General features: G+C 37.2%; 1 protein-coding gene and 1 pseudogene across 2 annotated transcripts in view; one reads left to right on the forward strand and one right to left on the reverse strand.

Annotated features, from left to right (window-relative positions):
* Positions 1 to 23,666, forward strand: part of CTTNBP2NL (CTTNBP2 N-terminal like) — a 53,861-nt gene that overhangs the window by 19,079 nt on the left and 11,116 nt on the right. The gene's annotated exons all lie outside the window — the stretch shown is intronic.
* Positions 300 to 12,731, reverse strand: LOC105605160 (small kinetochore-associated protein-like; annotated as a pseudogene).

A 23,666-nucleotide genomic window follows, 5' to 3' on the forward strand; every position in this document is an offset into this window, starting at 1 on the left:
AGTCTGGCTTATTTTCCTTTCCCCGCTTACTTCAGTCTTAGTTTACATGGCGTCCCTGAAGATCACGTTTATGGCTTTGACACATGCCTAGTCAAATATAAAGTTCATTGCTCGAGTCTGGCTGTTCTGCCACTAAGCATGACTGTGTGACCTTGGTCAAGTCATTCAGTCTGTCTGAAACAAAGCTTCCTTGTCTGTAATAAGAATAAATGATTAATAACTAGTATTTCTGTGTAACACTGTAATTTGCATGGCATTATAAGTACTCCAATGATGTAGGATTAATTTCTTCTTTTCCCTTTATTTGTATTCTCTCAGCACATATCATATACCCCGTATCCAAGAAACAGTCAGTGGTTGCTAATCATCTGAATGGATGTTTCCAGCGTGCCCTCAACAGGCTAACTTTTCAGTGACTCCCCTGCCAACATATATTACAAATAAATGTTTACTCTGGCTGGTGACTCATTTCTGCCACATCCACAGGTCTTCCCCTTTTGTCACTCTTGGGGATTTCTCGTCCTTTCCCTGTACGTCCCTGAAAACTGTTTCTCATAACCCCATCCTAAACTGATTACACCCAGGACACCTTCCCGTTTATTATCACATATTTATCTGATCAATGAAAAGAAAAAGAAGGTTGAAGAAAGTTTGAGCTCATTCCCTATCCTTACTCCTAAAGTGAGTTGTTTTTCCTGCTTCCTTCTCTTGTTCTCATCTGAGACTTCTGGCTCTCCTCTCCATAGGAATTACCAGCTTAGACCTGGAAGGGCTCCACTGCCTAGGCTGAACCAGAAAGTGCTTTGCTCATGCCCTCTTAGAACTCAGAAAGCGTTTTCCAAGAGCAGGATTATTATAAATAGCAATCAGAATTTGGAAACTACAATAGTTTGGCAACGTTTAAAAAAGGCTCACCTGAGGATCTGTGCCTGTCTGCGCTGGGATTCCAGGAAGAAGTTTCCCATACATATCGCAACTGACTTACACAAAAACTTGTGGGCCTCAGCCCTCTCCTAATTGGGATAGGGGTTGAGGAATGGCTTCCTCTAATAGAAAAATTGGAAGATGACCTCTTTGCTTTCTAGCTTTAAAAACCTGTGGAGCTTTATGATTGTTTTGCTAATCCTTATATCCTCAGCACCTGGCATATAGATTCTCAATGGATATTCGTTGAACAGAGGAAATGTATGCCATTGTTTTAAAAGATTGCTGTAATATTTCAAAATGAATGTTGTAAATTATTAAATTTACAGCCTGCCCTATGTAACATACTGCCTTCTGGTTTTAATGTTAACAGATGCTAAGGTGCTTACTGCATATGTTTTCCTAAAATAAAATTATTTTTTTCTGTGTGAATCCAATTTTAGTTACTGTAGGCAGCTTCTGACAAGTTGAAAGCGCAGCTTGAGAAGCAAGAGCTGTAGTTAAGAGAGCATTTTGAAATAAGATACCATTCAGAATCAGGCACAAGTGTTGTATTTAGTCTGTGCATACAGCCTGTAGGTGATAAAGTTCTCTTCTAAGATTTAAACTGTATGAGGTTTAGGTGAAATGAATAGCTTCACCAGAAGTGATATATCTTTAAACAGTCTATTGTTGGACAAAGTAGCAGCGGGGGGTCAAAATTGTTTCAGCCCTTTGAGAAAAGCAACTGCCATGTCAGATTCTGAAAATGAAATCTTGTTTTATTTGTGGAGTGATTTTTTGGTTTGGGCTTTTGTTGTTGTTGTTGGTTCTGTAATATGTCAAGATTTTACTGCATTCTTTCTGTATAGCTCTTGCTTAGCAACAAACACTGTTGCTGTTCTTGAACTAATATGACAGCTTGCTAATTTTCTTCAATTTAGTATTCTGTCTTAATTCATGCTTAGCTGGTTGAAAAGGTTTTGGCCTTTGTTCTTAAATAGCTATGATTGGTTTTTCCTTTATGTTTTAAAGTTTTTTGTTTTGCCTTTTTTTTTCTCTTTACCTTTAAGAGAGATTTTTCCTGGATATAAAATCTATTCTTTAACCTTGCATGTCTGAACAAAACCATATGGTTCACTGTTGCTGTTAAATAAATAGTAAGTCCCATTGGCAAGGGTTAGATTTATATAGGGATGTATTATAAAAGTTCCTATAGTTTGTAAGTAAATCCTACCTATAAAGTTATAATTGTAAAAGAGCTTCATTCATTTTCCAGAATTTCTGCGGAGTTCCAGATTGTAAATACACCCTTGTAGAGCCTTCATAGTTCTTTTTCTCCCCAAAATATAAAAGCCTCCTCACTCTTCTGTTGCAGCCAAGACATGTTTGGCATAGAACCAAGGAATTCAATAGAAAATAATGTAATATTCAGCTCTTCAGTATTTGAAGAATAATTGTTAGAGGCCATTGATACCATATTTGATCCTAAATGAACTTTATATAAAATGATTTTCTGTTTTAGAAGGCATTACGTCAGAGAAAAGCCTTCTTAATGAAAGTCTCTCCCTTTGATTTGACCACTTCATTTACATGAATGAGAACACTATGGGAATCCCTTCCACAGTGAAAGCAGATGACATAGCTCATTAACTGTCCAGGAGAGGTTGGATTGGAACCACACAGTTCAGCAGGAGAAGCTCAGTTCATTATTTCTAAGAAAATCTAGAAAAAGCCTCCCAACAGGGTCTGATTACTCTAGAAAAAGAAGAGGGAACACTCATTTTTAAAATTTGGAAAACAGATTTGACTGTCAATAAAAGTTAAATCGTTTGAACCTTCCATGTTGTGTATATTATATCTACGTGTCTCAGATCTGATGCAAAGACACCCTTAGCTATGATTAAGTAGAATCTACCCTGATTAGTATCATTTTATTTTAAAGCATTCTTTAAATTGCTTTTGCAATAATAAATGGTGAAGTATTACAACTTTCACATAGAATAAGCTTAAAGAGTCTTGAATTCCTTTCCACTGATGCCTCAGTCATAAAACAGGTATAACTCTTCTAACGTCTAGGATATAACTGTTGGTTTTGGCCAAAAGCCATTGCAGAATTCCCTAGGCGAGAAAATTTACAGACAAAAATGTTGTAGGCAGGACAAGGTTAGAAATATATTTAAGAGTTTGAGGCTGTAATATTTAACTATTGGGAGTTTTTTAAACTGCCAGAGTTAGAAATAAAAAAATTGATGTTACATATATGTCTGTGTTAACAATAAATTATTTACTTTTTCCAAAAATATTCTTAAAATAATAATAAGGATCTTATGGCAGTGCCAAAAATATAGAACAGACACAAGCTATCATGGAAGGTGCTGTGGCCTAGGAAAATCACAAGTACACGTTCACTGTAAGTGGAGTGTGCCGTCTGCTTTTGGTCATGGCCTTGTGCTTTTTTTGGAAGCAGATTATTATGAAGGCTGGTCTGAGATGAGGAAAGTAAAATTGAATTTGGCAAAAAACAGACATTGTCCTGTACTAGTAAGCTTGTCAAGTGTGTTTGCATTGAAAACAAAATCAGATATATACTCACATGGTAACGGATCTGTGAATATATTTAAATGTACTCAAAGTTGAAGCATTCTTTGTCACTCATAAGCCTGGACATAACAGTTCTTTGGCCAAAAATGATCCCATTTTGATAAATGATTTTTAGGAAGAGATTTTAGAATTGGAGTAGGTAATTTAAATCTTTGCTAAAAGATCACATGAACATAAGCTTATAACTGAGAGAAGTCCAGTTGCTGCCCATATAAGAACTGGGGTATTAAGAATCAAGCAGAACTTTATTTAGGGAATTGAATTATGAGGTTTTTAGATGTACATTCATAACCTTTACTATGAAATGTGTTTTAGAAGAGAATCAGTTGCCATCTGGGGCCATGGCGACTGGCCCCTCAAAAAACACATTTTTTATGTGTTTTATATAGTTGGAATTTATATAGCTAATACTTCTTATTCCTACTCTCTGAATAATGTGCATATATGAAATCCTAGCTTTCAAAAAGGAGGCATAAAGGTGTAATTATTAGGCATTCTACTAAATTATCAACTAGAACCTTCAGTTAAGTGTAGCTGTTAAGAGCATGAGCTTTCATATTAGACAGACATAAGTTTGAGTTCTACCATTTAACTGTATGATCTTAGACCATTTACTTACCCTGTTAACCTGGATCAATAAAATGGCACAGTTATCTCAAGAATTAAATGAGACAGCAAATGGTAACCAAGGTGCTCAGTGCTCATTTACTGTTAGTTATTATTATTAGAACATAAGTTTTAAAGTTCATCTATTTAGGAACAAAGATACATTCCATAAAGCAAGATATACTGATAGCATCCTGTCCTTCATAAGACAGCATAAGAAAGATGAGCATTTTAAATTAAAATCTTTGTTATCAGAAGGGCTTGTACTGTAGCTTGTTTTTCTTATGGGAATTGATGGTTTTGAGCTGATCCACCCCCACCCTCACAACCTAACACGTGTATTTTGAGACAGTTGGCAAGGGTTAAGGGTGTCCTGTGGGGCATGGAACAGATGTTACATTGCATTCCCTTCTCTCTGCCTTTATAATGAAAACAGGAAATACAGAGAGAGTGTGGGAACATTTTTCAAATTGATTTTTTTCCATTGATTTCTTTGCTTATTTCTCTACTGATTGATTTGACATATTTGTTATATTTTGGCTTTTTATTTGCTTTATTGAGATAAAATTGACATGCATATATTTAATGTATATAAATTGATGTTTTCATATATGTATCCCCCATGAAACCTTTACTACCATCAAGATAGTGTACATATCCATCATCTCTCAAATTTTCCTCATGCCCCTTTGCAATCCCTTAACGTTCCCAACTCCTCCCCATACCCCCCACCTCAAAAGCACCAATCCTCTAGAGGTTAGTTTACATTTTCTGGAATTTTATGGTGGAATAATCATACAGGATGTAATCTTTTATTTGGCCTGGTCCTTTGACTCAGTGTAATTATCTTGAGATCTATGTTGATGTTGTATTGACAGTTCATTCCTTTCATTACCAAGTAGTGTCCATTGTGGGCTTGTGGGCTTCCCCAGTAGCTCAGCTGGTAAAGAATCCGCCTGCAATGCAGGAGACCCCAGTTCGATTCCTGGGTCAGGAAGATCCATTGGAGAACGGATAGGCTACTCACTCCAGTATTCTTGGGCTTCCCTGGTGGCTTAGACAGTAAAGAATCCACCTGCAATGCAGGAGACCTAGGTTCGATCCCTGAGTTGAGAAGATCCGCTGGACAAGGACATGACAACCCACTCCAGTATTCTTGCCTGGAGAATCCCCGTGGACAGAGGAGCCTGGCGAGCTACAGTCCATGGGGTCACAACTGAGCAACTAAGTACAGCACAGCATAGTGTCCATTGTGTGTATGTACCACAGTTTGTTTTGTCAGTTCATGATAGTGAACATTTACGTTGTTTGCAGTTTTGGACTATTGCAAATAAAGTTCCTGTGAACATTCATACACAAGGCTTTGTATGGACATGCACTTAATATTTCTTTTGGATGAATACCTATGAATAGAATGGTTATGTTACATGGTAGATGTATGTTTAACTTTTTAAGAAACGGTCAAATTGTCTAAAGTAGTTTTACCATTTTCATTCCCACCAGCATGTATAAGAGTTCCATTTGCTCCACATCCTCACCAGCACTTGATATGGCCAGTCCTTTTAGTTTTAGTCTTTCTGATAGGTATATAATATGACATTGCAGTTTTAATTTGAATTTCCCTGCTGACTAATGACCTTGAGCGTCTTTTCATGCTTATTTGCTGTCTATGTTGTTTTTCTTCCATAAAATATTTGTTCAAATCTTTTGCCCATTTTTAAATTGAGTTGATTTTTTTCATTACTGCATTTTGAACATTCCTTCTATATCTGGCTTCAAGTACTTTAATAGATATATGCCTTGCAAATGTTTTCTCCCTGTCTGTGGCTTATCATTTCATACTCTTAACTGTATCTTTTGAAGAGCAGAAGTTTTTCATTTTGATGAAGTCCGTTTTATCAATGTTTCTTTCATAGATTTTGCTTTTAGTATCACATAACTAATATTTAGTGTCAAATAAGAAATCTTTGCCTAAACTGATGTCAGAAACTTTTTCTCTTGTGTTTCTATAATTTTATAGTTTAAGTTTTACACTTGGATCTATGATACAGCTTCATTTTGTTGTATGGTAAAATATATGGATCAAATAATAATTTTTTTTGCTGATGGATAGACAATTGTTCCAGCCTCATTTGTTAAAAAGACTATCCTTCCTTTGTAGATGGCTTTGGCCTCTTTGTCACAATCCATTTTCCATATTTTTTTTGCTTATTTCTGGGTTTTCTGTTATATTCCATTGCTCCACTTGTCTGCCTTGATGCCTGTACCATATTTTCTTGATTACTGTGGCCTTTTATGTAAGTCTTAAAATTAGGTAATGTTAATCCTCCAGCTTCTGTTCTTTTTGAACATTGTTTTGCTTATGCATGGGTCTTGGCATTTCCATATGAATTTTAGAATCAGCTAATTGCTAATCCATGAACATGATATTTCTCTCCATTTACTCAGCAGTGCTTTATAGTCCTCATTGTATAGGTCTTTAATATCTTTTGTCAGATTTATCACTATTTCATTGTTTTATGATTATTATAACTGTTTTTTAATGTTAATTTCTGATTATATAGACATGAAATTGATTTTGTATATTGATCCTTTATCCTGCAACCTTAATCTCACGTATTAGTTCTAATAGCTTTTTTATAAATTTCATTGAATTTTCTATAATCATGTTTGCAAATAAAGACAATTTTACTTATTTTTTTCTAATCTGATTTCCATCTATTTATTGCCTTATTGTATTGGTTAGAACCTCCAGTACAAAGTTAAATAGAAGTAGTATGGATATTTTTGTTTTGTCTCTGAACTTAGGGAGGAAACAGTCTTTCATCATTAAATATGCTAGCTGTAGGTTGTCATAGATGTTCTTTATCAAGTTGAGGAAATGTCCTTCTGTTTCTAGTTTGCTGAGACTTAGAATAGATTTTGTCATGTGCTTTCTCTGTATCTGTTTTTTGGGTTTTTGGTTGGTTGGTTTTTAGGTTAAAAGCTCCAACATGTATTATTTCATAGATGTTACTATTAGACCTTCATCCCATTTATTAAGCCATTTCAGATGACTTCAAGTTCATAAATTTACAATGAGGTTATAGAGCCCAGGCCTCCCTCAGCTGGTCAGTAATCCACCTGCAATGCAGGAGACCCCAGTTCAATTCCTGGGTTGGGAAGGTCTGCTGGAGAAGGGATAGACTACCCACTCTAGTATTCTTGGGTTTCCCTTGTGGCTCAGTTGGTGAAGAATCCACCTGCAATGTGGGAGACCTGGGTTCAATCCCTGGGTTGGGAAGATCCCCTGGAGAAGGAAAAGGCTACCCACTCCAGTATTCTGGCCTGGAGAATTCCATGGACTATATAGTCCATGGGGTCGCAAGAGGCAGACACGACTGGGCGACTTTCGCTATAGAGCGCAACCAGGATGGGACAGAATGTATTCCAAGTTTGGAGGGGGCTGCGTAGTTCCTCAGTGGTGTCTCCTGTGGAGCACCTGTCCTCCACTGTTTGCTCCTGCACATCTGAATGTGACCTTTCTCTGGCTGTGGCCATTTCATCTCCTGATTCTAGTGCTCTGCCACTTTGTTGTCTAGAAGATTGATGCAAGCTTCCTGGCCCCATCTCTTCTTAGGCCTCAAATACATACTGTGAGGTTCAGGAGAGCTGGCCAATTTGAAGGCTAAGAACACTTGCTCGAAGGAGGAACTGCCGTGCCAGCATATACTGTCCTTAATCATACTGCAGAAACTGCTTTCATTCTGAGGATGGTGAGTCCTAAAAGATGATGGCCAAGAAGCAGATGTTCTAAGGGACTTATTCTGAAAGTTTATCCCCAAGAGAGAGCCATGTGGCCACCTGCTTTTTATCATATTTCTAATAGCTGCTCCATTTCCTCAAGCGCTGTTGTAAAATCATTTACTTGACTTATATAAGGTCTGTTGTTCTTTGAACTGGGCCCTCTCGTCTTCTTTCATCTTCAGCCTTACCTGCAACTCCTCCCATCTGTTTTCTGGCTGTTTCGTTAAAAAGCTTCAGCTCATCTTGCAAAGTTTCTAACAGCAATGTAGAGTCCATGTGATCCGTAGTGGAGTCTAGGTATGTATGATACCAGGGTCTCACTGCCTGGGTTGAGGCCCTTGCCCTCCAAAACTGCCCAACAGTTGTTCTAAAACTTCTCCATTAGCTCCACCTTCTGGGTCAGGTCCTTCAGTTCTCCCTGAGTTTCAGACAACTTCTGGTGCAACTGCTGGTTGATGGCCTTTAAGAGCTGGTTCTTATGCTTGAGCTCTTCCTCTGATTTCAGTTTACTGTGTGATTTGTGGCTCTTGCTGATGTTCCTCCTGGTGGCAGTGTCTGTAGCTTTCACCTGCCCATTCTCGTGTCTTGGTCTGATGATCATTCTCTGAACCTCCTGATCAAGTTCTAGAAGCATCAGCTTCTTTGGACTTAACACGCAATAGGCTCTTAGAAGTGTCTTGAGTTTGTGCCTATCTGGGCAGGCCACTACTTAACACAGAGGAGGGCTGCAAGGTGTATGCCATCTTAACCATGCTGGCATTGTAACAAGGTGGCATGGCTGGGGCCCAGGCACCTGCTGCTTCCACCCACAGGCCTCATCCGAGAACTACTTCCCTGGTGGCTCAGACAGTAAAGCGTCTGCCTACAGTGCGGGAGGCCTGGCTTTGATCCCTGGATCAGGAAGATCCTCTGGACAAGGAAATGGCATCCCACTCCAGTACTCCTGCCTGGAAAATCCCATGGATGGAGGAACGTAGTAGGCTACCGTCCATGGGGTCGCAGAGTCGGACACAACTGAGCAACTTCATTTCACTTTTTTTTTTTCATGTCCTTGCTATGTTTCTGAAATATTGTCTGAAAAAGAATTTCATCCCCTTTCTTACTGAGTTTCTCTTAAATCAAGTAGATTGATGTGGAGTAGCTTTTTTAGCTTTATCCTATGGCTCTTCTGGGCTTCCCTGATAGTTCAGTTGGTCAAGAATCCACCTGCAATGCAGGAGACCCTGGTTCGATTCCTGGGTCAGGAAGATCCCCTGGAGAAGGGATAGGCTGCCCACTCTAGTATTCTTGGGCTTCCCTTGTGGCTCATCTGGTAAAGAATCCACCTGCAATGTGGGAAGCCTGGGTTTGACCCCTGGTTTGGGAAGATCCCCTGGAGAAGGGAAAGGCTACCGACTCCAGCATTCTGGCCTGGAGAATTCCATGGGGTTACAAAGAGTCAGACATGACTGAACAACTTTCACTCACATGGCATCTTAGAAACTAGAATTCTCTAACTTCAAATTTTATGCAGTAGAGTTTAGTAATCAAATTATTTTCCCCAATGGCAAAAGTTAATTTTAATTTAAAAATCAAATCATAAACATTTGCAAAAGAGAAACAAACCAAAAAAAAAAAAAAAACCCTCTGCTACTTTAATGAACTGCTGTCCTTTAAAGCAACTTTTATCCTTTGACTTTAATGGTTTTAATAGTTTACTGGTTTCTTATGATACTTTTATCAAACAGGAAAAAACAATATGTACATTTTTTTTACCTTCTGACAATATTATTACCTCTTTCCTAGGAGTAACAAAAGCAGTTAAATCATTTAAATTGCATTTTAGTATGTCATATCACAGGAAATAGACATCAAAATGATACAAATGAACTTATTTACAAAATAGAAGTAGACTCAAAGAGGAAGGAGGAAATGATAAATTGGGAATTGGGGATTATCAGATATACAATATTGTGTATGAAATAGATAAACATAAAGAATAAACAAGGACCTATTGTATAGCACTGGGAACTGTGTTCAGTATCTCATAATAACCTATCATGGAAAAGAATCTGAAAAAGCATATCTATGTATATTTATCATTGTCTAATATCAACTATTTGCTATTTTCTAAGAAAAAAGTAAAAAAAGATATAGCTTTTTAATCACGTCATCATTTATATTATACATTGTGGCATTTAGGATGTTTAAGCATAACGGTACCAGAAAAATAAGCACATTTACCATTTAACTGACATCTTCCAGTGGGCTGTTTTTCTTACATCTTTGAGGAAAGAAAGGCAGAATTCAGTTTGTAAAATGCTGCCTATTTAGAGAAGACACAGTTGTCTAGTAGTTGGGGAAAGCTTCAGAAAAGATTACAGCAGTGGGGAATTTCACGGCATTTTTCAGCTTGAAACTAAAACAAATAAAAAAGGGAAACAACTTATTCCTGTTATTTTTACTTCCTCTTATTGTATCTTCCTTGCATGCGTTAGCCTTGTGATTTGTGATTAATCAGAGGTTATTTCTAGTTGTCCCCATAGGAGAAGAGAAAGAAAGATGAAGAGGTTGCTTCTAAAGTTAAAGCTTGTGGTCCATCATTTAGTATTTCAGTTCAGCCAGTTGTAGGAACAATTTGAAAGATAGACGGAAACTATCTTTGTATTTGCTGAAAATCCTTATGGAAGAAAAGTATGTATAGAATCAAGCTGAGAATTTTATTATATAGGAAATTATTTCCTTAGAAAAGCACAGCAGTAAATCTATTCCACGAAACCATTCTCGTGTGTGCACAAGGATGTTCACTGCAGTATTGTTTAATACAGTATTGAAAAATATAATCAGCCTAAAATATCCATCAGTAAAAATATAGGTAAAAATATGGGTGCATAACTGATACATCCTTATTATGGAATATAATCACATGTTTCTTAATGAGAAAGCAAAAGCTATGTATTTACTGTCTTCAAAAGCTCTTTAAGACACACTAAGTGAAAACAAGTTGCAGAATAGTTTCACAGAAAATAATATCTATGAAATCACACACACACACACACACCCTACACACACACACACACACCCTACACACACACACCCTACACACACATGTACATGCTGGTAAAATGTCTGGAAGGATGTCTATCATACTAAAAACCTTCAGAAAAGAAAGAGAAATTGGGTTATGTTTAGAAAGGACTTCAGCTTTATCTGTGGAGTTAAAATTTTATGAGAAAATAGTCATTTGCTAATGGTGAAATTAAAATAAAAGTTGTATTTCTAAGAAATACAGTGTGAGCAGTGGGATGGCAAGGAGTTAAGAACATTTACTTTTTAAACTTCAGGTAATTGATACTTCTCACAGAAATCTGTATTAACTCAAAAATAGAGTTAAGAGAGTAGAGAAGTATAGCATACCTGGGGCAAGCATGAGCTTACTACCGCTATATCCCTGATTTTCTACCCCCAATGCAGGCTAAATTTCTGACTGATTTTCAAATTCTGCCTTTGTGTAGATACCTAAAAGTTATTCTTCCAGAGGTCATGGAAGTTTCTTTCAGAGTTCATGGATTCAAATTACGTAAAGCTAACAACATATGTGTATGAAGCCAAGAAATTTTAATATCATAGCAAAAGACCTACTACCCTTCAAAGTATTTTTCCTGTCTTCAGTTCCATTATGTGTAGTTCATAATATTTCATCGTTTAATAACAACAAAAAGTATATTCTGCCTCAAAAAGTCAACTTCGCCCAGTGAGTGCTAAGATACGCATAAGTTTAAAAAAAAGTTTTAATCTAATTCAATACCTAATGTGTTCTGTTCAACAAAAGACTGAATTCTTTGGTAGACCTGATTACGAGATTATTATTTGATTCAGAAGTCTCTTGTTGATTTGAAACTTCATAAACAGAACTTCTCATATAAGTGTACCTAATAAATTTTTGTACAGTTAATGCATACTTTTTTCTGTTTTTCTTTGCACTTTATCTTGCTGTACTGCATGCCACATATCTGTTGATAGACCCTAGAAAGTTCTTCAGAAATATTTGTCATCTGAGAAAATAAGTTAAAGCCCTTTAAGTTTAACTTGAATGTATTCAAGCCTCAAAAAATAGGTTGCCACTTATTCATATTTTTGAGAAAAGAGATTTACCTAGTTTGCTATCTAAATATAGTTTGCCAACTAAAAATTGCCTCTTGCCATCTGGTTCTAAAAGAATGCAGTCACTAGACACTGCAGTCACTGACCTTCAACATACCCTGAAAGGAGTTCAGGGCAGAGATCAGGATTGAGGCACTCTGTGCCCTGGGAGAAACTGGCGAAACAGGACTTCAGGTAGATATTGTCAAGAGAAGGTTTTATGAGCCAATTTCTTGCCTCTTCTCATATGTAGAAAACTACTGAGATCATTAATGGAGACTTCTGCTCCTTATGACTAGCAGTACCCTCTGCCAAAATGTGTACCTGGTTGTATATTTTCCCATCACCAGAATCATATATACAGGACCTTCCCTCTTACCTCTTTGGAGCATTTCCTCAGGGCTATCTGAGAGGCTCTCTCCCAGTCTGCACCCAAATAAAACTTAACTCACGACTTTCACATTGTGCCTTTTTTTCAGCTGACAAGTCTCATAACTTCACTATTGCTGATAATTTCCACTCAGTGACATTATTTACATCTCACCCCTGTACAAAGAAAGAACAATTTGTTCTTCAGACAGGAAATTATTGCTTTGTGTTTGTTGCCATATTTTTAGTCAAGGATACCAAATAATTAGGATATGCACCTTTGTTCACTGTGTATCTGTATTCAACTAAAAATTTTTAAAAGTGTACTGTTTTACCTCCATATCCTTTCCTGTCAAATTGAGATCTGCATCCCCTAAGTGGTTAGTAATGGGAGTTTTGAGAGGATCAAGGAAAAGAATTCAGTACTTTTTTAAGGGTACAGCATTGCTTGTCTTTCTTCATCTGTCTGGGTATATTTACAAAAAATAATGTTTCCTACACTTTTCAACTAAGGACCCCTGTGGGCATCTGTCTAAATTACACATGTCCTTTATCTTTTGGGATATATTTCTTTATCCCCCATTTCTCCAGTGTTTTTGTTTTTGGCTTTCACAAAATATTCATTATCCCTCCTTTAGTTACTTTCCAAATTGATAGCTCTGAGTTCTTTTCTCTTTAAAATCTTCCCTTCAGTCTCCTGTCCTTCCTGTCCTGACAGTATCTTTCATCCTAGAAATCATTAAAGGAAAAGAGAACTAAAACAAAGTCTTTCTAGATTTAGAATAGAAAGTTTTCCTGTTCCTTATGGATTAAAATGGAGAAAGGGTCTAGGTTATCCCATTCCTGTCTTCAGTAACATTTAAAGTTTCCTAATGGTATCAACACTCTTTAAAATAAAAACAAAAAGGAAGGGCTTATGTATCTCCAAACAAAGATTTCCTGTTCTGATCCCAGGCATATGCTAATCCCTTTCCATGCACTTTTATCATAAAGATAAAAGTAGTCTTGGGTCAGAATCACTTGGAATTAATAGTAGCAGTGATCAACTTCCACGTGCTTGGTTTCACTATATATTCAGTGCCTTACTGTAGTGATGAACATTACCAGTTCACATTTTAAATTATTATTAAACACCCCACAATGCACCAAGAGCCCACTTTTTACTTGTCATTCCTGACTTCTTTACCTCTTTCCTCATCCTTTTCTCTAAAAAACAGTCCTTTTCTGACTGGAGTCCTAAGCCAGCTGGTTCAAACTGAGTAGTAACTAGCTACCTCCCTCCGCATAAGGCTTCAGTGACAATAGAAATTGCCATCTTCCTGTCCTCTGACTCGTGATACAGAGCTTGTTAGAATGTATAATTAGCACTGTCCTTGCTTCTGTCTGCCTGCCCTGACATCTTGTTCTCACTGAGGTGTGGTTCGCAAACCATACTGGTCCCCTTTCTTCGTTCCTCCCTGTCTCTGCACTCCCTTTGACCAAACTCTTACTATTTACTTGATACACTTAATTGTGAACACTATTACTTCTCAGCCAAGCAAGAACCCCTTTCCCAAGGCCTTACATTTGAGCAGCTTGTTTCCTGTCATATTTCCCTGTAGTATTAGTCTGTGTCTGTAATTGAAGAATCTTGCTTCAAATCAGGTTGATAGTTAAGACCTCTGCCACAGTTATACATCTTCAAATCCTTCCGCCTCAGAATCCCCCAACTAGAGAAAGAAGACACCCTTACACATCTTATTTATGAGCTTTTTTTTTTAGTATTTTACTGCTGAAGTTAATTTCTACATTGTCTGTTAATCCATAGTGAGTAAGAGAGCCAGAGCACGTCTCTAATAAAGATGCTTTCAAAGCTCATAGTTGCTTAAGGTGTCACAGTTACAGCGTGCAGCCTGGGTCTTCTTATGAAATACTTTAGAGACAGTTTTTGGATAGTGTGACCCTCCCCCAAACTTCATGGTGTTTCCTGTGATTCATTAAGTTGCTGATAGTCCCATTTATCTGCCAGAACCCACCCACTTCCAGGGTTGGCCTTTTCCTTCCTACTCCTTATGAGTGTAAGGTCTGAGTCTTAGAAAGTTCTGATCAAACAAATTGCACTTGGTGTTCCTTTAAACATTAATGGTATTGTTTAGAAAGCATTCAATAAGCAGAAACAGCTTGTTTATTTCTGCTGTCAGGCCTTCAACTTGTCTGGCAAATTTTAAGCTCTTGAAAGCAGGGGCTTAGTCAAATCTACACCCCCCCAACATCACCCACATCACTTAGCATAAAAGTACCCAGCAGACATTAAACATTCAATGTAAGGATTCAAAGCATGTGCCTGTGAACCAGCCATATGTCCAGAAAATTTTCTGATTTCTCCAATGCCATTTTTTTACCTTTTTTAATATAAATTTATTTATTTTAATTGGAGGCTAAACTACTTTACAATATTGTATTGGTTTTCCCATACAGCAACATGAATCCGCCATGGGTATACACGTGTTCCCCATCCTAACCCCCCTCCCACCTCCCTCCCCATACCATCCCTCTGGGTCGTCCCAGTGCACCAGCCCTGAGCACCCTGTATCATGCATCAAACCTGGACTGGCGATTCATTTCACATATGATAATATACATGTTTCAATGCCACTCTCCCATATCATCCCACCCTCGCCCTCTCCCACAGAGTCCAAAAGACTGTTCTATACATCTGTGTCTCTTTTGCTGTCTCACATACAGGGTTATCGTTACCATCTTTCTAAATTCCATACATATGTGTTAGCATACTGTATGGGTGTTTTTCTTTCTGGCTTACTTCACACTGTATAATAGGCTCCAGTTTCATCCACCTCATTAGAACTGATTCAAATGTATTCTTTTTAATGGCTGAGTAATACTCCATTGTGTATATGTACCACAGCTTTCTTATCCATTCGTCTGGTGATGGACATCTAGGTTGCTTCCATGTCCTGGCTATTATAATCAGTGCTGCAGTGAACATTGGATACATGTGTCTCTTTGAATTCTGGTTTCCTCGGTGTGTATGCCCAGCAGTGGGATTGCTGGGTCATGTGGCAGTTCTATTTCCAGTTTTTTAAGGAATCTCCACACTGTTCTCCATAGTGGCTATACTAGTTTGCATTCCCACCAACAGTGTAAGAGGGTTCCCTTTTCTCCACACCCTCTCCAGCATTTATTGCTTGTAGACTTTTGGATAACAGCCATTCTGACTGGTGTGAAATGGCACCTCATTGTGGTTTTGATTTGCATTTCTCTGATAATGAGTGATGTTGAGCATCTTTTCATGTGTTTGTTAGCCATCCGTATGTCTTCTTTGGCAAAATGTCTGTTTAGTTCTTTGGCCCATTTTTTGATTGGGTCATTTATTTTTCTGGAATTGACCTGCAGGAGTTGCTTGTATATTTTTGAGATTGATCCTTTGTTAGTTGCTTCATTTGCTATTACTTTCTCCCATTCTGAAGGCTGTCTTTTCACCTTGCTTATAGTTTCCCTGCTATTTTTGATTGTCTAACCCTAGTAACACAGGCTTTTTTTTTTTTCACATTTTGTATATTTGATATTAGGCGAAACTTCTCCAGCTTTGTAAGCTTTTATAACATTCATCAATTTAAAACAGTAATGCTGATTCCTTATCATTTCTTTCAGAATTTACATATTTATTATAGCTTAAACTGCTTAAAATTATAGATTTAGGAGTTACACTTCTTACATTCTTCTTTCTATTCTAGTGTTTTTCAGACTTTTTTGACAGGGACACCGAGTCAAAAATAGACTTTGCATCATGACCCAAGGGATATACCAACAGACACACTTGCTCTCCCACACACACCTCTATATTCTCATGCCAAAAGAAAAGTTTCTTGAAATAGTGCTCATAATGTTCAGTGCTCTGTGATGTTTTCAGTTCTGTTCCAGTTCATTTTTAAGCTGCTGATCATGACCTACTAAATTGCAGTTCATTCCTTTGACGGACTGGGGAATATCTGTTTATGTGTATTACTCTTTCAGTTAACATACACAGTACTTACCGTATACCATTTACTGTTCTTCTCCACTACTTACATGGCTTTGTAGCCTTGGGAGAGTCTCATATTAATGGTCAGTTTCTTCTACAAATTAGAGATACAGTGCTGTCTACTGTAGAGGAAGGCTGTTAGGATGAGACAAGCTGTGTAAAGCTCTGAGCACGCTGCTCAGCAGGTAATAAGCTCTCCAGTGTGAGCACCTCTCTTGTTTCTGCTGTTTTTATTGCTATTAAAATTACTTTGGTTTGAACTTCCCATGTTTCTGAAACACTATATATTATATATAACTTAATTTTACCTTTAATTCTCATTATATATATTTTTAAACTAGAGGTATATTTTAGGTCTAGTGAAATGCATCGATGTTAAGTGTTGAATTCAGTAAGTTTTGACAGATTCCACTCCATTTGACGTATGCTCCTATCAAGACATAAACATTCTAATCACACCAAAAAGTTATCATATGCCCCTCCCTGGTCATTTGTCCTCCTTGTATCCAGGTGTAACCACTGTTCTGATTTTCTTCACTGTAGATTAGTTTTGCCCATTAGAACAGTCACACAGAATGTGTTCTGACACTTTTTTTTGTTTGATATAATGATTTCAGGTTCGTTAGTATCATTGTATGTATCAGTAATTTGTTCCTTTTCATTTCTGAATAGCCTTTCTTTTGGGGGGTTGTGGGGGTCTTTGTTGCTGCACATGGGTTGTGGGGGAGTGGGGGCTGTTCTTCATTGCAGAGCACGGGCTCGGAGCACGTGGGCTTCAGGAGTTCCAGCACACAGGCTCAGCAGTTGTGGTGCATGGGCTTAGTTGCTCTGCAGCATGTGGGATCTGCCTAGATCAGGGATCAAGCCCATGTCCCCTGCATTGCCAGGCAGATTTTTATCCTCTGTGCCACAAGGGAGGTCCCTGAATAGTTTTCCATTGTATGAATGCATCACATTTTATTTTTATCTATTCTACTAGTGATTGATATTTGTTTACAGTTTAGGGCTATTATGAATAAAGCTACTCTGGATAACTGTGTAGAAGTCTTTGTGACTATATGTTTTCATTTCTTTTAGACAAATACTTAGAAGTGAAATTGGAGGTAGGCATTTTCTAACTTTATGAGAAACTTCCAGGTTAATTTCCAAAATAATTATACCATTTATACTCCCACCAGCAGTGTACGAGTATTCTAGTTACTCCATACCTTTCCAGCATTTAATGTTGTCCGTCTTTAATTTTAGCCTTTCTAATGGCTGTATGCTGCTGCCGCTGCTAAGTCGCTTCAGTCGTCTCCGACTCTGTGCGACCCCATAGACAGCAGCCCACCAGGCTCCTCCATCCCTGAGATTCTCCAGGCAAGAATACTGGAGTGGGTTGCCATTTCCTTCTCCAGTGCAGGAAAGTGAAAGTGAAGTCGCTAAGTGGTGTCCGACTCCTAGCGACCCCATGGACTGCAGCCCACCAGGCTCCTCCGTCCATGGGATTCTCCAAGCAAGAGAGAGTGGGTGCCATGGCTGCGGAGTAATATCTGATAGTTTTAACTTACATCTCCCTGATCACTAATGAGTTGAGCATGTTTTCATGTGCTTTTTGCCCATTCATATTTTATTTTTAGGTCTGTAATCCATTCCTGCTTTGTATGGTATGAGGTAGGTGTTGACTCTCATTATATTTTAAGAGATATATGGTTCCCTAAATAAAAGAGATTAAGCTCTAATACAGCATTAAAGATTATATTTTCAAATCCTTAATTTATATTTAGACCGTTAATTTGTTCAGGTCTTATAGAATTCCTTACACATTTTCTTCCCCACTTAAAAAAGTTGTTTCTGTAGACCCAGTCCAGAATGTATATGTAACTTGTTTCAATCACATACATAGTCTATAATAATAAAACAGAACAAAGACAAAAAACTCAGCACACTTATTTCAATTTCGTTAGTTTCTCAGGACTCTCTGGAATTTGAATGTTAGAGCAGCTACATTATTCTGTTTACCCATATTCTTACTCTATCAGTAAGTAGTCTACTAGCTAGAAGTATTATACTTGTAGTTATTTGTACTAAACTTACCATTTTTAGTCTTCAAAAGAATTTATTACACTGGAGTCAGATAATAATATGATCCTCTGAATTTATGTAAATAATTGCTTTCATAAATATCTGTGGATGCAAACTGACTCCAGGAGAATTTCTTTTTTCTTTTTTTTTTTTTTTACCAGCATGATGAACGTTTTATTAAAAAGACAAGGGGAATCTTTGAAGCTCGTTCTACTTCAAAGTCAGTTTGCTAAATATATAGATCAGTGTTACCTTAAGTGATTATACTCAGAGTAAATTCTAGATTTTCAGTTCAGTTCAGTTCAGTCCAGTCGCTCAGTCGTGTCCGATTCTTTGCAACCCCATGAACCGCAGCACGCCAGGCCTCCCTGTCCATCACCAACTCCTGGAGTTTACCCAAACTCATGTCCATTGAGTTGGTGATGCCATCCAACCATCTCATCCTCTGTCTTCCCCTTCTCCTCCTGCCCTCAATCTTACCCAGCATCAGGGTCTTTTCCAATGAGTCAGCTCTTCACATCAGGTGGCCAAATTATTAGAGTTTCAGCTTCAACATCAGTCCTTCCAATGAACACCCAGGACTGATCTCCTTTAGGATAGATTGGATCTCCTTGCAGTCCAAGGGACTCTCAAGAGTCTTCTCCAACACCACAGTTCAAAAGCATCAATTCTTCGGCGCTCAGCCTTCTTCACAGTCCAACTCTCACATCCATACATGACTACTGGAAAACCATAGCCTTGACTAGATGGACCTTTGTTGGCAAAGTAATGTCTCTGCTTTTGAATATGCTGTCTAGGTCAGTCATAACTTTTTTTTCAAGGAGTGTCTTTTAATTTCATGGGTGCAGTGATTTTGGAGTCCCAAAAAATAAAGTCAACCACTGTTTCCCCATCTATTTGCCATGAAGTGATGGGACCAGATCCCATGATCTTAGTTTTCTAAATGTTGACCTTTAAGCCAACCTTTCACTCTCCTCTTTCACTTTTATCCAGAGGCTCTTTAGTTCTTCCTCACTTTCTGCCATAAGGGTGGTATTATCTGCATATCTGAGGTTATTGATATTTCTCCTGGCAATCTTGATTCCAGCTTGTGCTTCTTCCAGCCCAGCATTTCTCATGATGTACTCTGCATATAAGTTAAATAAGCAGGGTGACAATAGACAGCCTTGACATGCTCCTTTTGCTATTTGGAACTAGTCTAGATTTTACTAACAGCAAAAAAAAAAAAAAAAAAAAATTGACCTCACTAAAATGATGAGTACAGAAAGGCTAAGACATCAGGAAAGAGGCTGGAAAATAAACATCTATTATATGTCTTAGGCCTAAGGCAAAATACAGAGAATGTAGGAAGAGAGATGTATGATAAGTGCTTTTTCCTTCAAATAACTTAAAATCTAACAAGGATGAAATAAAAGACAGGAAAGTGAGAAATGTTTATAACAATGCAAGAGATAAATACCGATTGACCACATTATATAATATGTCAAATACTAGTTCAAGATTGATTGCTAACTAAATAGAATGTTATTGATTATCCAGGTTCCTGATATATTTTTAGTGATGTGTTGTTACTTCTGAGTTATCTGGGATTGGTAAATTTTGTTTTGCTTTTAATGAAGATTTCCTAGCCTGATCCAGTTTTAAAGAATCATAAATCTGTGGAGTTGAGTTTAAGTCATTAACTCTAAAATAAAGGAAAAGTATTTAAACTTAGCTATTGAAAAAATTAATTCATATTTATTATACTTACTTTGTGTCAAGTACAAGAGGAAGCATTTTTATGTTAGTCATTTAATTTTTATAACTATAGGTATATTTGTTACCCTCATTCTACAGAAGAGGAATCTGAGGCACAGAGAAGTTAAGGTCGTTGCTAAAGGTAACAAAGAAAGTAATAGTGACAGGATACAATCTCAGCTCTGTTAGACTCTAGAGCCCAAAAGTATTAAAGAAAATAAACACATAGAAACCCAGATTTGAGAAGACAGCATTTATAGTTAAGTGGAAGGAGTATTCGGTTTTCAATAATATTAGAAATTTTTTTAAGTGATGAAAATTTTCTCCTTGTTCCAATGATAAATTTTGTGCCATATTCCAAAAATTAAAGCATAATTCCAGTGAGGCTAAATCCTTTTTTATCAGTATTGTCCAACAGTAAAATCCAGTTTTCCTTCAGAAAGTAGAAAGGAGCTTCCAGAACAAAGGGTATACTTATAATATCATTATCATGTTTATCCAGAATGGTTACTTTATTTCCAGTTGCTCAGACAGCTATTTATAGTTTATTAGGGACTCCAGAGTATAAATGATTTAAGATTAATAGAACCAAACTGTGTGTGAAAACAATTCTTTTTCACATGCTTTTGGTAAGATTAACAGAAATCATTGTGGAATCCTCTTGTTTGTCTTTCTGATCCTTAGCACAGATAGTTAAAGGCATAACGTTTATATTGCTGATTACTTTTATAAGTATCACTTCAGAATTGGTGGTAAATGGCAAAGATGCATATCCTAATACAGTTATGATATCAACCTGAGTCTTGAAAATAAAACCTTCTACTTGAATATAAGCCCTCAATTAAATAAATGGGCCATAATTCTTCCACCTTTACATTTGGGACCACTTCTTATGTTGGTGATTATTATCCAAAGAATAAAGAAGTTGATTTCTTATTTTAAGATCGAAATATATATAATTTATACTATTATGTATTATTAACTATTATTTATGTATATACATATTATATATACATAATAATTATTTAGCATAATAAATTATTTATTATAGAGAGAAAGTAACTCCTTCATATTTCTTTTTGTAGTTTATCATAGCAAAGCTGAAATTTTTGAAGAGCAAGCATGGCATATCCAAGGATACTATGTGGTTTTAAGTTTTCAGTAGTGGCATGTTTCATTCGGCCTGTAACAGTAAAAATAAATGAGTAGTAGATGACTAGTATGTTTTGTCTGCTGTAGTAATATCCTCTATTATTGAATCTGTCTAATCAGCCAATTACTTTATTGTTATCTAGAATTAAAGATCATTGTGTTTTCTGACAATGTAGGAATTTGTGTTCAGTTAAAATACATATTGTCACTAAAGTGAAAATAATGAAATTGCAAGGAACTGACTGGTTTTAGCAGCACTCCTGATCTCTTCCCCCTAAAAGTGAAATCTAAATCATTTTAAAGTTCTTATAAAATAGCTGAGATATCATTAAAATATTAAGCTCAGCCTTGACAGATTTTAGAACAGGCATTTAAGTCTAAATTTTGACTTGAAATGTGAAAGGTAGTGGTAGCATGTGTAGTCATTCACCTTGATAGCCAGCTTCGAAGATGGCCCTCAATGAATGATCCCGCTTCTGATAGTCACACCATTAGGTAGTCCCCACTGGCCATATTTACCAGGGTTGGTCTGTGTGGTTCCTAGAACACATCAGAAATGATGGTGAGTCATAAGACAGAGACTTCCCTCTTGATGTGCCTGTGTCTGTCTGTCTCACTGTCTCACATCACTTGCTCTGTGGGAAGGTAGCACATGCTCGGGGACAAGGCCTAACCCAGCAACCAAGCTTGGAAGTGGATCCTCCAGCCCTACTTATACCTTCAGATGCCTGCAGTCCTGGCCAGCAGCTTGACTGCAATCTCATGAGACCCTGAGCCAGAACTACCCAGCTCAGCCCTCAACTCCTCCAAGACTCCTGACCCTCAGAAACTGTATGAGATTAAAAACGGTTCACTAAACATTTAAATTGGGGGTAATTTGTTAAATAGGAATAAATAACCATGTGAAGTGAAGTGAAGTCGCTCAGTCATGTCTGACTCTGCAACTCTATGGACTGTACCCTGCCAGGCTTCTCCATCCATGGGATTTTCCAGGATGAATACTGGAGTGGGTTGCCATTTCCTTTTCCAGGGATCGATCCCAGGTCTCCCACAATGCAGGCAGACTCTTTACCATCTGAGCCACCAAAGAAGCCCAAATAACCATACATACTTCCACTAAAGCTCTTCTTTCATTTATCAAATAATAACATCTATTTTTGTTTATTTTTGTTGTTATTATTTAGGTTGTTAAGTGTGTAACCCATCCAATTCACTTGACTGACGCATTAAGTTGGTTGGAAAATACTATATTCCATCTCATTTTCCAATTCACTGTTTGGTATAATAAATACAGAATTCACTTTTCCCATATTCAGGCCCTTATTAAAATATACTTAAGAGAATTGTTTCATGATAAGGAACCTTTTTTCAATTATTTCACAGATTCTTTTCACTTATATTGAAGCTACCAATTTTATATAACTTGTAATTACTGTACAAGTGATTATGGAATTACAGTGAACTACTTCAAGAGAAAACAGACAGCTTGATAGCTATTCTCAGGGAAGTCTGAGACCTCACCACAGAAGCTCCGCATCCATTACTTGTAACCCTGTGATGCTTATTAATTCTACAGGATAATAACGGTGTGGGTTTTAAAAAGTCATATTTTTAAGGGTGAGTTAACTATGTACTCAAACCTGAGAGGAGCTTCCCAGCAGATCTGATATCAGTCTTGAATTGTACTCCCAGCTCTGCTCTCCCATACCACTTTCTCCATGGTGTTCTGAAAAGGAAAAGGTCATAAAAATATTCAGGTTCGCTTTTTCCTTTTTGCCCTACTAAACCAATTTCAGTACCAATAATCATTTCTTTTCCATAGCTAATCTTACAGAAATAGTAATCATGAGTAAAAGATGTGACAGAAGACTGGGATTTCAACTCCTTAAAGAGTTTTTTTTCCTCTCTTACTTCCTTTGTCTGTTTTGCTAAATAAGGATTTGCCATAGATAGAAATAGCCACAGATAGAAACTTTCATGGAATCCTGGATTATCAATCTCATGTTGTTGTTTTTTTTCAATCTCATGTTTTTATATCTGAATTTAAAGAAACAGACGTTCTTCATGAAAACATTGATAAGTCACATTTGTTTGACATTAATGCTCTTATATACGTAATTAAAATTGGCTTTTTTGTCTACTCTTGCCATGATTTTTTAAAAATAATAGGACTTCCCTGGCAGTCCAGTGGTTAAGACTCCCAACTCCCAATGCAGGGGGCATGGGTTCAGTCCCTGGTCAGGGAACTAAGATCCAGCATGCTGTGAGGTGCAACCAGAATAATGATGGTGATGATGATAAA

The sequence above is a fragment of the Ovis aries genome, chromosome 1 (assembly GCF_016772045.2).
Source record: "Ovis aries strain OAR_USU_Benz2616 breed Rambouillet chromosome 1, ARS-UI_Ramb_v3.0, whole genome shotgun sequence".
NCBI lineage: Eukaryota > Metazoa > Chordata > Mammalia > Artiodactyla > Bovidae > Ovis > Ovis aries.